The following is a 14476-nucleotide window of genomic DNA, read 5'->3' on the forward strand; positions in this document are numbered from 1 at the left end:
TACCTGGTATCCTTCCAGGCCTCCAAGCTGGGGGTCTCCAGTTCTCCTGTTTCTTCTTATAGCCTCTCCTCTTTAACCCTAAGACCTAAGAACTCAGGCCTGGTCACTCTTCCAGGGGAGAGAAAAAAGATAAAGAAAAAACGAGTGTTTGAGGCAAGAGCTGGAACCACTGTGGAAGGACAGATGGTGGCCCCAATGGTGGGGAAAAACATGTTTCTCACTTCCAGCAAGCTAAGCAAACTTCCCAAGTTTTACTAATGGCCAAGCTGAGCCTCAGGAACAGTGATTACTTATGACATGGCATTTACTAGCTTGTGGATAATGGTTACAATGGAAGAACTGGACATTCATTTGAATCTGGATCTTTGGGGTTTTGTGAGGGGCATGAGGGCTTTTTTGGTTTCTGTCTGTTTGTTTCTTTAGAGACAGGGTCTCACTATATTTCCCAGTCTGGTCTCAAACTCCCGGGCTCAAGTGATCCTTCCAACTCAGCCTCCCAAAGCACTGGGATAACAGGAATGAGCCACCGTGCCTGGCCTAAGTCTGAGTTTTCTAAAGGAGTTATTCCTAAATGTGAGATGAGACATAAATTCTTGAGTAAGTGGAAAGGCCAAAACCAGCCTTCTATATAAGAACTCATTTTGATGTACAGACCAGCATCTCGCTACTTGGGGGATTTTGCTTTACAAGTGGAATGAACTATTCAAGTTCAATGGACCATTCATGTCCACATAAGGTAAAAGGCAAATGCCACGTTACTTTGAGGCAGCTGTTTAGCATGGGAGGTTGAGCAAGGGCACTGGAGGCCCGCAGATCTGAGGCTCACGTCTGGCTACAGATGCTGACTGATTCAGGTCCCGTGAGCAATGTTACTCAAGCCCTGGGCCTCAGCTGAAAATGGGGAAAGGAATAGTCCCCTTCACACAGGGCATTGGCAAGGCAAAGGAGATGCTAACTTGAAACTGCTTAGAATGGCGCCCAGCACACACTACAAGCTCAGCCTTGTGGGCTTGGACCTGAAACCTCTGGGGCCTGATGAGTTTCCAAAATCAGAACATTTGGGACTTTAGGAAGGTAATGTGGTACAAATGCCAAATGTCACACAACCCTCCAGTGGAATCTGAGGCAGCATTTCATTACTTTTGCAGAGAAATGTGAATATTTAAGCAAGTCCAGAGTTAACGTTTGCCCCCACATAAAATTTGGCACCAAATTTACAAAAATCCAATTGGCCTTTACAGCTTCTTGGACTTGAAGTTACAGGTAAGGGATGTGGACCTGAAATCATGAAGGGAGGATTTTCAGCTCTTTTTGGAGTTGCAGCACTCAGTGCTAGTTTCTCAGGTTTTAATGACCCCAAATCGCATCACTGAATTTCCCGCCCTTCCTCCAGGCTGGGTGATATATCTTGACGTTTAATCACACTGAGGCAAAATGAATTTTGTTTGCATAATCTAATGTCCCTTATCCCCGAAGATTATTGGAGATACCTTGGTGTGTTGCAAAAATCAGGGTTAGAACTTACTTCAGTTGGACTATTCACGACTGCAGTACAGATCTTACATTTACTCAAAGGCAAAAAGAAATCTGTCGAGGAGATGGGAGTTGAACTGTGGAAGAGTGGGGATAGCAAGAGGCAGCCTCTGGCCAGAGTGCCCTCAGTGCACGTGCATTTGAGCCCCACTCAGATCTGCAGAACTGGGAGTGCGGTTTCATGGGGAGGAGGGATGTGGACAGAGGCCAGTTGGAATAAGAACAAAAAAAGCCTGGAATCTGATCCTTGAGGCAGGCTGTGCAGCACAGGGGGAAGAGGGCAGCTGTGGGGAAATAGACCAAGGAGGCACATGATGTTGTTTTGACAAATATGGAGAGGGTAGAGAAGGGGGACTCAAACCTGCCTTAGAGAAGGCTGGATTAAGCCCTGCTGGGTCTGATATGCTTTCTATCTTAAGGAAAAGCTTTAGCATACGCAGTCGTGAACACTGGGCAATTGCAGAGGCAGTGAACTTGCCATCTTCTCTTTCTGAGGGGTTGGGCCTGAGGAGGATCTGGGCAGCTCCATCTGAAGTGGGGCCTTGGGGAAGCCCCCCATTATCCCCACCCGTGGCCTCTCACCCCTGGTAGACTGAGTCCTCAGAAATGCAGTAATTCCAGCACCCATGGCCTGAAGAGAGATGGCACAGGGCAGGGGACACAGGGGCTTTACCCTGGGGCCTCAGCAGGGTACAGGCCCTGGGGCTGGGCTCAAAGCCAAGTTCAAGAAAGCTCAGACTTCGGATTACTTGGGTCCAAATCCCAGTTCTGCCACCTTTTCTACTGGGCAAGTGATTTGCCCTCTCCAGGCCTCAGTCTGTAAAATGGAGGTACTAGTATACTATCTCATGGGGCTGCTATGAGGACTAAATGGGATGAAGGCCTGGTACACAATTATGCTCCATCAATATTCGCTGTAACTCTCAGGAAAGTTTCTGAAATTCAGAATACGAGTAACCCAATGGAATGAGTTTAGTCAGCCTCGGCTCAGCCTCCAGGCTCCTCTCTGACCCCCAGGGATGGACAGTGACTTGGAGAGAAAGGGCAGGTGGGGGGGAGTTCAGTAACTCTGGGGCTGCATGCCCATGGACAGCTCCAGAGTAGGGGCGTTAATGAAGACACTGTCAGGCGGCTAACGAGCAGCCAAGGCAGCGGGCACAGGTCGGAGACTCCAGAAGGAAATAGAGCCACCGAGCCAGGCTGTGGTTTCCTGAGCGCCCCCGACCAGTGGGTAGGGAAGAATGTTGTCTTCTCTTCCGTCTAAGCACAGCTGAGCTGCCTGGAGTTATGTAGATGCTGACTAACAAATGCAACCCCAGGATGACTTTAGGTGGGCAGAGAGGAGGGGGAAAGGGCAGCTAACTCCCACCTGCAGCCAGCATGGATCTGATCCCAGCTGCTTGCAGCATGCTTAGGGGTGCCTGCCATTTCAAGACTTAGCAGAGGGTTTACTGCTGAGACACAGTGACAGTGACAGGGCAGAGAATGTGTACATGAGTGGCAGAGGAAGGAGCACTGGTCCTGCATAGTCATGGCACACAGAGCACGCATCCTGAAGGGATGCCTCCCACTCTCCTCTCTTTTCTGTCCTCCTCCACCACTCACTCTCACTCCCAAAGCCTCCAAAAAGAATCTTTGCTAAGATTCCTTTTGGTTTGAACTTCCAAGCTGCCACTAGTCCACTCAGTAGAGAATAACCTTTAAGTATTACTGTCTCAATTAGCTCTGCAAATTCAATTCTTTATGTTTGAACCATGACTTCTCATTGAAAACAAAAATGATCAAACCAGGTTAGTGAGGCCAAGAGAATTTCCTATTGTGATCAAAGTTACCTCTGCTCCATTTGCAACTAGTGAGTCAGGAGAGGCAGAGGCGGCAAATGAGCCTGTTCCGTCTCGGAATCACTCATTCACATTTTAAAAACTACTTATTATCTTACTGAAATGCATGACCTCCACCCCCAAATCAGATACACCACATATTTTCAAGGAAGGGCCTGTCACCTTGGACTTGCAGGTCCTCTCACTAACTTCCCTGTGTTCCTCTCTCGTTTTGAGAGTAAGGCTTGTGGGAGAGCACTACTGCTGGCCGAGTTCTCACAGAAATTTTGTCTTTTGCTAATTCTGGCGAGAAACATCACAGATTTTATTTCAAAGGTTAGTCCCGCTAAAATGCAAGAACAGAAGCCTCTGGAGGAAGCTCTGTGTTGTCCACCAGTCAAATGATAACTAAGGAAGGGCCTCCACTTGTCAGATAAAGGATTGGAGACCAGACAGTCAGATTTCAAAGAGCGTATGGGTCAGAGCCAAGGCCCGCCCTGTGCGTTTTCTCTGCCAGACATGGAAATGTTTTCCTGAATGAGCATTCTTATTTTGTATTTAAACATGGTACATACAAGCTTAGTTTTAACATTCTTTCTAAATTAAGCTGCAAAGAGCCGGTTGGTTTCGGGGAACTTTTCCATTGCTGCTTTGGGTGGAACTATGATTAGACACAGTGTAACATGCATTTTGAAAATTCGAGGACCGATATCTCAGTGTCGAAAATGTTTTGTTTTAACCAGTCTAAATTGCCAGGAAGTGAAACCACATGGGCTGTTGAATTTGGGAAACACAGGCTTAGAACTTGGTATTAATCTTACTAAGAATCAAAAAGAATTTCAGTTTCTTTTTCAGTTTCTAAGAGCCATTAGCGATTCTCCACCTCAAAACTATTTTTCTTTTTGAAAAAGTGGAAATTTAGAATGAGCTGCTTGTTAAATGCTAACCTTGTAAATGTCAACATTTTTTCTATTAAAAGTTGAAGAATAAGAGAAATGACTCTTTCAAATGAAGGCAATTTTACACTGTTCCCCTGGAGCCATGAGTTAGTGCAGTCAACCCCAAAACTTATGGGGGTACACAAAGACCCCACTTAAGATGCATCAGTAGATAGAATGTTTTCGTTGCTTAGTGACTGGCTTAGGAAAGCTGAAGGGGCAGTCATTTCCAGAAACCTCCTGTCAAGTTTTTTGTTTGTTTGTCTTAATATCTGAAGAGAAACTAAAGAAACTTGCTGAAGTTGGGATGCCCAAAATGAGTCCTTGAAAAAATGAAGGGTATGAATTATTTTATGCTAAGTTAATTAAAACAACCTACTTATTTGTCATTGTAAAGTGAGACAAGTAATCTCACTGTGGCTTTCAAAGAGCATAAGAGGACGGAAATGAATCATCGTATCATGCTGCTTTAAGCTGTATCTCCTTAGGAATACCTGCAAACCCAAAACACAGAGCACCATTTGGAGCAAGCAGTCCGGTTTTGTGCACATAACAAAGGTGAAAGAGAATTCCTGTTGCTCTGCTACTAATGTGTCCCCAGGTGAAAAGTTTGCAAAATATAAACAAGATCTAGAGCGGGTGAAAGTCACAGTAGACTTGCTCCATTCAGCTGTGGCCCTGACACCTACAGCCAGCATTGTCTCTGAGTGCAGGAGTGGATGGTGCAGAAAGACAAGGGGATTAGAGATGTGACCCATCCATCCAGGTGAGCAAAGGATGAGTACTCAGAGGGCTCGACTGCCTCCTCCCCTCCCTGTCCTGTGCCTTCCCCAGCTTCCGTCTCTCAGATCCACTCATGGTCCCATATAGTGGATTATGGAATCCTTTCCTGAGTCTATTTGTACTTTTAGCCTGTTCTGTCCCTTAAGGATTGACAAATCCCACAATCTGGGCCTGCTCTGTAAAACAACTGTGTGTGCCCTGACCTGGCTGCTTTTGAGCTTGAAGGGGACCACAGAGGGTACGATGCTGCTTACATTTAAAGCACCCTGTCCCTAGCCCCAAAAGAAAGAGTTGCTGCTTTTTCCTAAGTAGTTGAAACAGTCTGGGATTTTATCTGATTTTGTTATTTTGCCCACAGTGACAAACGGCGCTTTTGTTTGTTTTTGTTAGATGAGGGTTTATTATGTTGGTTGCCCCCATCTGAAGCAGTCAAGTTGTTGAAAGTCAAAAGCAGCAGAAGGGCCCAAGAGATCATTCCCCCTTCTCCCACAGGCTCACCTCTGCAGGTATCTTCAGATGGCTGACTCTTAACTCCCGTCTCAGCAAGAGCTTTTAAGATAGAGAGCGGAATAAAGGGTCAACATTCATCCATTACTTTGACGCTTTCTCCTTTATCCCATGTGAACCAAGTTTCTTAGTAATGTGCAGCTAGGACTCACACAGATGAAAAGCACAGAGCCCCAGGCCTTGGTACGGATTCTTGGAATTTGCTGCACAGGAAAAATCAAAGTGGAGGCTCCAGGACATTATGCTTATAGTCCTCGGCCAAAGGTGGCCTTCAGGGCCTGAAAGATGCATGGCTCTACTTCGCCAGAAATTATCCCAATTCTTGCTTTGCTTTTGGGAGATTTCAATTCACAGCTAAAGGCTCAGGTTTTGGTAGGCTTTTTCCCCTGTAGCATGCTACCAAATTCTGCCATCCTCCAGTTTTGAGCAGAGGAGGTGAGCATAGCTGTGGGGATGCATATTCTCCTGCAGGCCGATATCGGGGTGGCCCATGAAGAGAATTTGCCAAAGCCAGCTGTCTCAGCAGGCCAACAGATGAAGGTGGACTCCTCATTTGCGATTGTGACTAATGATCATTTATTTCCTTGTGACAAAGCTTTGAACCATCTGGGAGGCCCTCGTCCATCCCTGAGTGGGAATGAGTGGGAATGATTCCATGACCCTTTCCCTTTATCTGGCAATCCTTTCAAAGATGAGCTCTGGAAAATGTGAACAGACAGTGCACTCCACTATAGCTTTCCAGTTTCACATCTTCAAACACCAGCATCTTGACACCCATTGGGATGGCTATTTAAACACATAAACACACAGAGAGAAAATAACGAGTGACTGTGAGAATGTGGAGAAGTTGGAACCCTTGTGCATTGTTGGTGGGAATGTGAAAAAGTGCATCCACTGTGGAAAAAAAAGTATGGCAGTTCCTCAAAAAATTACACATAGCAATACCATATGATCCAGTGATTCCACTTCTGGGTACCCACCTAAGCAAGGCTGGACACAGTGGCTCATACCTGTAATCCCAGCACTTTGGGAAGCCAAGGTGGGAGGATCGTCTGAGGCCAGGAGTTCAATGCCAGCCTGGGCAACACAGCGAGACACCACCTCTACAAAAATTTACCAAAATTAACCAGGCATGGTGGCACATGCCTGTAGTTTCAGCTACACTCGGGAGGCTGAGGTGGGTCCAAGGGGTTAAAATTGCTGTGAGCCTTGATCGTCGCCCTGCACTGCAGCCTGGGTAACATAGCGAGACCCCATCTCAAAAAATTAAAGAAGGAAAGAAAGAATTGAAACCGGGTCACAACCAGTTGTCTGTACACCAGTGTTCATAGTAGTGTTGTTCACAATAGTCAAAAGAGAGAAACAACCCGAATGCCCATCAGTTGGTGAACGGATAAACAAAATGCAGCGTGCCTATACAACAGAACATCATTCAGCTTTAAAAATGAAGGAAATTCTGAAATGTGCTATAGCATGGACGATCGTTGAAGGCATTATGCTAAGCGAAATAAGCCAGTCACAAAAGGACAAATATTGTATCATTCCATTCATGTGAGGTCCCTAGAGCAGTCCAATCCATGGAGAAAGACAATAGAAGTGTGAGTGACAGGAGTTGGGGAGGGAGGAAAGCAGAAGTTCATGTTTAATGGGGACAGAGTTTCAGTGTAGGAAAATGAGAACGTTCTGGAGATGGATGGCGGTGACAGATGCACAACACTGTGCGTGTACTTAATGCCACTGAATTGTACACTTAAAAATTGTTAAAATGGTACATTTTATGCTATACATATTTTCACCACAGTGAAAAAGTAAAGACTGCAGTTTAAAACACTTTCTAGTCCTCTCCTAATCAAAAGCAGTCTTTTCTTTTTCAATAATGTTAGTGTACAATCTAGAAGAAGCAGCAAGCTGAACTGCTCATTTTCCATCCCTGGGAAGAACACTATTGACTGTGCATCCACTCTTCATGTTGTATGGGCCATCTGGGTTTTTTGTGTCTTACTGAGGTGCGTGTTTGTTAAGTGCACAGGCATAACCAGAAATAACTTTCCTGGAAAATTGAACATAATGGCTGTCCCTCTTTTGACATTTTGGAGAAATGATAATATGTGGGTGGGGGAAACAAAGCGGTGACTGTAAACAAGAACCTGTATTATCTCTGCTTCTGAATGGGATAAGAAACCCACTCGCTTTATTAGCTCTCTGGTATATCTGCACGTCTGGAAACACCAAGATGACTCACAGTTTGCTGAGTAATACAGGAGCCAGCAGAACGATGCTAGCAACTCACCATCTCTGACTGGCTTTCTGTGCAAACTGTCCCTCTAGAGCAAGTGCTAGGCCTTGAAAGCGAGTTCTGAAAAAGGTTGTGGATCTCAACTACCGGAGAACCAGCTCCTAAGGCCTTGACACTGATACACAAAGCAGGACTTCTCTGACCAATGCCAAAATGACTTTTAGAAAGTTCACACCTGGTCATTCTGACCCTGCTCATGCTCCAGCTCACAAGATCTCTGCTTTCTGCCTTTCAGAGTGTGGTGATGTTCGCTTCTTCATCAGAGTTCTTTGGGATTTGTCTGCTTCTTCACTTGGTAGTAAACTCCTCAGGTGTAGGAAGATGTCTTCTCTAGTTCTGTAAATGTGAGCTGAATGATCCTTGGAATGAATGAGTGGAACACAAGCGGGGAATGAACCAATGAATGGGCTTTATCTGCTAGCCTTTGCAGAATGCTAAGTTCCTGAAACTGTTTGGAGCGTTTTAGAGGAATTATTGATAGACATTGTCAGTCTTCAAGGCTTGGGAGCCCGAGGAAGTCTTCTATTCTTGTGCTAGGCAGAAGGGAGAACTTTGCATCTGCATGTAGGGCCCATTTCCCCCGTGACCACGATGTCTGAAAACATGTGATTTCTTCAACTTTCAACAAATGCACGTTTTCATACAGCCAGTGGCAATTTCACTGGTTGTTCTGTTGTCTCTGCTGTTGTCGTTGTCATTTAAAACAAAACTTCTGGCTGACATTTCACATGCCACAGTGACAGTGGCACATGGTAAGAAAAGCCAATAACAGCTAGCTTAGAAATTCAGGCCGCTCATTTTATTGCTTTTCCCTGGTTAAGGATCTTTCATACCACTTTGCGGTGGTACTAATACTCTTAATATAAGCCAATCGATGTTGGTCAGTTCTAAGAGCAGTGAGTGGGTGGTCTTCACTTACACACAGCGTGTTTGTAACTCTGCTATTTCTTTATGACTAGCACAGTACAAAGTGAATGTTTTTGGAAGGCTGTTAAGCATATGTTCTCCTGGTAGGCTTAAATGTATAATAACAGTTGATAGTATTTGAATAAGCTCCCATCACTGGTTTTAAAAATAATTAAGAGGTTTATTTTACTAGTTCATGAGCGGAGATTGTACATTCTTTATGGAAATTATCTTTTTAGGTTTTTTTCTTTTATTTGTTATTCTCATTTAGACATCCGTATTATTCATTTTTTATTCTTTTGTTTGATTTGTTGACTTTTAATTTGGAAATGTCTTCTTTGGCAGAATAATTACATCACAAGGAGGCCCTTTCCCCTAGCATCTACCCAGTAAGGTCTCCTGACTCCCTTATGCTCTATGAATTGCCCTAGTTCAAGATTGATACAGCTCAAAGGAACAGAATGGGGTTGAAAGAGCAGCCTCTGGCAATGGCCTTGACCATGTCAATTCCCTGTGCATTCAGATAGATCTGGAATTATATAGATCTGTTCTGCCCAGTTTGTTCCACAGTAGCTGGTGAGCAGAACCACTCTTCCAACCCCTGTAGTTATTCTGCACTGCAAGAGGCAAGATGACAACGGAGGACTAATTCATTCATAAACTTGTGTAAGTTGGCTTTTTGAATGACAACATGTTCTTAGGAACGTCAAAGACTTCAGCAAGTCCCTGCTGCAAACAGTTTAGAGTTTAGAATCCTTCCCCATGCCTCACTTTTGAGACAAATCACAAAATCTTGAGGTTCATCAACATTCTAGTACAATATGCCCCCCAAAGTTTAAGAGTCCTTTAGAGATTTGAAGACAACTGTAATGTTCCCACTGAGTCTCTTTCCCCCCCACCCAATTCTTTACCCCGATCTTGGCCGCTGGCCTCTCAACTGATCACAGAGCATTGGAGTGAGGGCCTCTGCGTAACTCAGGCTCGACTACACTCATCAAATGCTCCAGGTACATTTGTCCCAGTAGAGAGGAAAGCAAGATATTCCCTCCTCTTTTCCCAACAATCTATTTTATTCCTGCTCTCCTACATCCCACTTGCAAGGGTAGCAGCTGCATCCCCCATTTCTCCTGCCTGAGCTCATTGTCCAAACCAACGCCAAATCAGAAATTTCCCCCAGAGAAGAGGTTCCTGAAGGCAAACATTGCTCTGTAACCCTGAACTTCATTTATGTCTATTTCTCACTCTCTCATCACATAACATTTTAAAAATAATACTAGACTAGGAATTGAAAAAGAGAGTGAGCTTTCACAATTGTTTCTGGAGCCATCACCATCCTACCCAGCAACACCTTTCACAGGCTTTTAATTTTTTTGTTTACAGTTATTACCTTTGAAACAAATCTTGACTTTCTGGTATGTTCTTGGACTTTTCCAGAGGCTTAAAAATTTAAAAACAATTTTCTTCACAGAAACCCACAAAGTACATATTCTAGTTTGCATCAGAATTGAAAATGATCCAGAAATTCTTAATGTTGTTAAGCTGGACTATTGTAGCTAAAATATGTATCACATTCAACTAATGCATATTGAAGAGCTTGAGTACCACACTTGAGATCTGAATGAAGAGCCCAGGATTGTGATAGTTGATCCATACTGAATGTATTTGCTAGAGTGCATTGTACAGATGGTTCAGGTGTGTTAGATTTCTCTCTATAAATGAATTGGTCTTAGATAAAAAAACATGACTCAAGGCTGAGAAGGGTTCAGCAGGCCCCAAGCTTCATCATTAAAAATGGGGTGTTTTTTAATGTGAGGCTGGAGGTATAAAGCAGACCTCATGAACTCAGGGGTCTGAGAGGCCAGGCCAGATTATCACTTGGGATGTATCCAGTCCCAATTAGCAGACAGCAAAGTTCACACTGAGTCCTGAAAGTTAAAGTCCAGCAGTTGGACAGATTTCAGGGTTGCTTTGAATCAACAGTTCCTCAGTGTTACCAAAGATGCTGTTTCTTTTTGGCTGTCTACTCTGCCTTCCATAGCAGGAGCCTCATCCTAAGGTTGGCTCCCCCTTGTGGGCACACGATAGTTGCCAGCAACTCCAGAGGCTACAAATTTCCCCCTGTCCCCATTCAGAGAGCAGAATAGCTTCTGCAGTCTCTAGCAGAAGAATCAGGAAGCTTCTTTCCCAGAAGGTCCCCTCCAAATTTCATGCTTTTTGGCCTGAATTGATCAGATACCTACTATGCTGCTTCATGTCAGCTAAGTGCCCCACCTCCAGGACCTTATGTGAAGCCAGTTTCCTCCTAAGCATAGAGGTGACAATGGGGCAAATGAAGCTGCCTAAATGAAAATGGAGGGAGGTGTCAAGAGAAGGAAGACAGTGCTGGCAACCAACTGTATTTGTTGTGATCAACCTCTTGGCCATCCTCATTCACACACACCTTCCTTCCCATGCATTCACCTCCCAAAATTCCCACTCTTAATGAAAACCTATTTACCTCTTTCCCAAAGAGATCCAACTCCAATCTGGAAATCCCAGGTGATGTGTCATCCTCTGAATTTGGTCAGTATATAGCTCTTCATGTTTCAGGGACCGCTGGCCACCATGATCATCTTGGCATATAAAATAAGAGTGCAAGAGAAAGAAAAAAAACCCCTCCAATTGGGAAAGAGGAAATTGGAAAGCAGCACACAGTGTTCACTGATTCAGCAAACGGATCACATCCTGCTGAACAGCGGTAGCAAGGCTTGAGCCGGGGTCAGGTGGTCCATGCATCTCTGAGACTCAGTTTCCTGTTCTGTATAAGGAGAGGATTGGATTAAACTAGTGGTTCTCACATTGGAATGTGGCCTGGAGAGCTTATTAAAACGCAGATTACTGGGTTCCAACCCCAGAGTTTCTGACTCCAAAGATATGGGTGGGGACCTGGAATGTGCATGTGTAATAGATGTCCAGAGGCTGTGGCTGCTGATGTTAGTGCAACCCCACCCTCCGCTTTGAGAACCTATGGTGTAGATTATCTTTATGGGCCCTTCTGATTCTGACATTTAGGGCTCAGGGATTTTTCTTAGATCTATACTGACTTACAATGGATTGTTTTATAAGTGGGGCACACCCAACTCTACTGTGTGAACAACTCAAAAAAAAAGTCATGGAGTTCTTCTTTGGCTTGTAATCTAATTTTCAACAATTGAGGCTGAAAGTGAAGGACACCTTAGAGCTTCAGGAAAGCAGATTTTCTGGAATTGAAGAAATTAGGAACAGAAAGATAAAAGCTTTCTCATCCTCCCCACCCCCGTCTACTACAGCACAGCGGTTTTGGGGATGGTTCTGCGTAACTGCAGAAAGCAGCTCTTTGCCCAGGAAACCCTGGATCCTTAGGCCACATTTGCAAGCATTCTCCCTATGTGACCTGGGTATTCATTGGGCCTTAGAATAGGAGTGGTACTGGGTGAGGCTGTGACATAGATCAAGTTGGTTTGGGAACGTTGCCAGTTTTCTGCCTCAGGGCCCCTCACCTGGCCAACATCTCTTCATCCTCAGGTCACAGCTTAAACATCGTTTCCTCCAACAAGCCTCCTCTAACCAACCCCGCACCCCAGCCTAGGTCAGGTTCTCCTGTTATTTGTTCTCTAGTGCCCTGCAATGTTCCTTTATAGCACTTACCAGCCTTTATTACAAATCCTTGCTGATGCGCTCCGCCATTATGTGAATATGCCAGCTCTAAAAGGGCAAGGACCATATCTGCCTTGTCCATCAGTGTTTTCACAACACAGGTCCTGAATCACTGTAAATACTCAATAAATGTGTATTGCACAAGTGCTGTCAAAGGCAGACTGGGAGCAGATTCTAGCCACAGTATTTTATTACAGTGGTGAATTATCGACCAATCTATGTAACACATTCCCATCCCACACTGTATGATTATGGGTGCTCTAAAGGAATGAAACACAAGTGTTCAGAAGATACAAACACACAGCTGGAGAGCCCCAGTGTCCCTGGTATCTACAGCCAACTTTTTCATGGCCTTCCCCCTTCTGTCTGGGAATCTGGTGCCTTCCAGGGCCCAAGGTGTCTCTCTACCAGTCACCCTGGGCCTCCTTTCTTCAGACAATAGCCCCTTGATTAGACACCCAGTCCCCTCTTCCCCCATACCCCTTCAGTTTGTTGATAGACACTTAGGTGAAGACAATAGAAGACTCTCCAGCTTACAGAATGCCAAACTCAGCAGGGCTCAGAGAGCTAATCTGGGTGAACCCCACGTAGGCTGTAAAATGATGGGCCCCAAATAACAGCCTGAGTCTCCTGACTTCTGACTCCATCTTGAATGCATCTGCAGGCAGCCTCAAATGTGGGAATAGGGTATAAACTTATTGCACTTTATAGTTTATCACCATTGCTATAATTCTCTGCCACTAAATATAATGTTACCATTAAACCAAACCAAACCAAACATTTAAAATAATTCCTTTAGAGAAACCAGCTTATTTATTACAAATAAAGTCTACAAACTGACTAAAAGTATATCTCACATATGTTGAATTTGAAGACTGTGCCTAAGTTTAAGATAATTGATGGATTCCATTCTCATTAGATATTTGTATATCAAAGAAGTTGTCCACTTTCCCAGGCACAGTGGTAGGTTATGCTTATGCTCATCATTTTGGTTCCCAGAGCTGGCCCTTCTTTGTCTGAAACAGACCCATATCAGCTACCCATTTGCTGGGATGCAAGGCTTTCATGAGGGAGAGAGAAGTATGGTAGGAACCCAGAACCTTCTCTGCAGGGCACAAGCAGCATGTTTGCCAAGGGCTGCTAGACTTTGGCAGGTTGAGAGCATCAGAGGACTCAACTAAATGCCCTTTTATTAGGAACCCTAGGAGAGTAGAGTTGTCAGGAGTTTCCCCGTGACTTACCTTGTCTTTTTTAAAACAACCAATTCATGACTGGGATGAAGAAGGAAAATAACAGAAAAATATATCTAGCCCAAGAAATCTACAGAATCACAATAAAACTCAGGCAGAAATGAACTCACTGAGCTATGAGTCAAGTGCTTAAGGGAGGAGATGGGGCACTTCTCATGTTGCTCACTGTCTTAGTCAGTTCGGGCTGCTATGATAAAGACCATAGACTGGGTGGCTTAGAGACAGTGGAAATGCCTTGCTCACAGTTCTGGAGGCTGGGAAGTGCAAGATCAAGACAATGGTAAACTCAGTGTCTGGTGAGCGCTCTCTTCCTGATTAGTAGATGTGCCCTCTTGCTGTATTCTCATATGGTGGAAGAGTCAAGGTAGCTTCCTTGGGCCTCTTCTTATAAGGGCACGAATCTCATTCAGCAGAGCTCCACCCCATGACCTAAGGCCCTGTCTCCTAATGATGTCATATTGTGGGTTAGGTTTCAATGTATGAATTTGGGGGAACACAAATCCTAGGTAGGTGTAAAAGTAATTGTGGTTTTTGCCATTACTTTTAATGGTAAAAACCACAATTACTTTTGCATCAGCCTAATATTATACCACGGCATTTTCTGTGGTTGTTCACTGGGACAGTGTGGGGAGTGGCAGAAGGGTGAGGGTAAAAGCATTCCCTTGATATTTGTGGCAGAAAGAAGAGCTAGGTAACCAAGTGCTCCTTTGTGTCTGCTCAGGTCTGCCAAAAGTCAGCCACCAGTATGGGGTTAGACATTCAAGGAAT

The 14476-nt window shown here is 44.5% G+C and overlaps 1 protein-coding gene across 41 annotated transcripts in view; it reads left to right on the forward strand.

Moving 5' to 3' along the window:
• MAMLD1 (mastermind like domain containing 1) overlaps positions 1-14476 on the forward strand; it is a 566578-nt gene that overhangs the window by 530263 nt on the left and 21839 nt on the right. The gene's annotated exons all lie outside the window — the stretch shown is intronic.

This window comes from Callithrix jacchus, chromosome X (assembly GCF_049354715.1).
Source record: "Callithrix jacchus isolate 240 chromosome X, calJac240_pri, whole genome shotgun sequence".
NCBI classification, from domain to species: domain Eukaryota; kingdom Metazoa; phylum Chordata; class Mammalia; order Primates; family Cebidae; genus Callithrix; species Callithrix jacchus.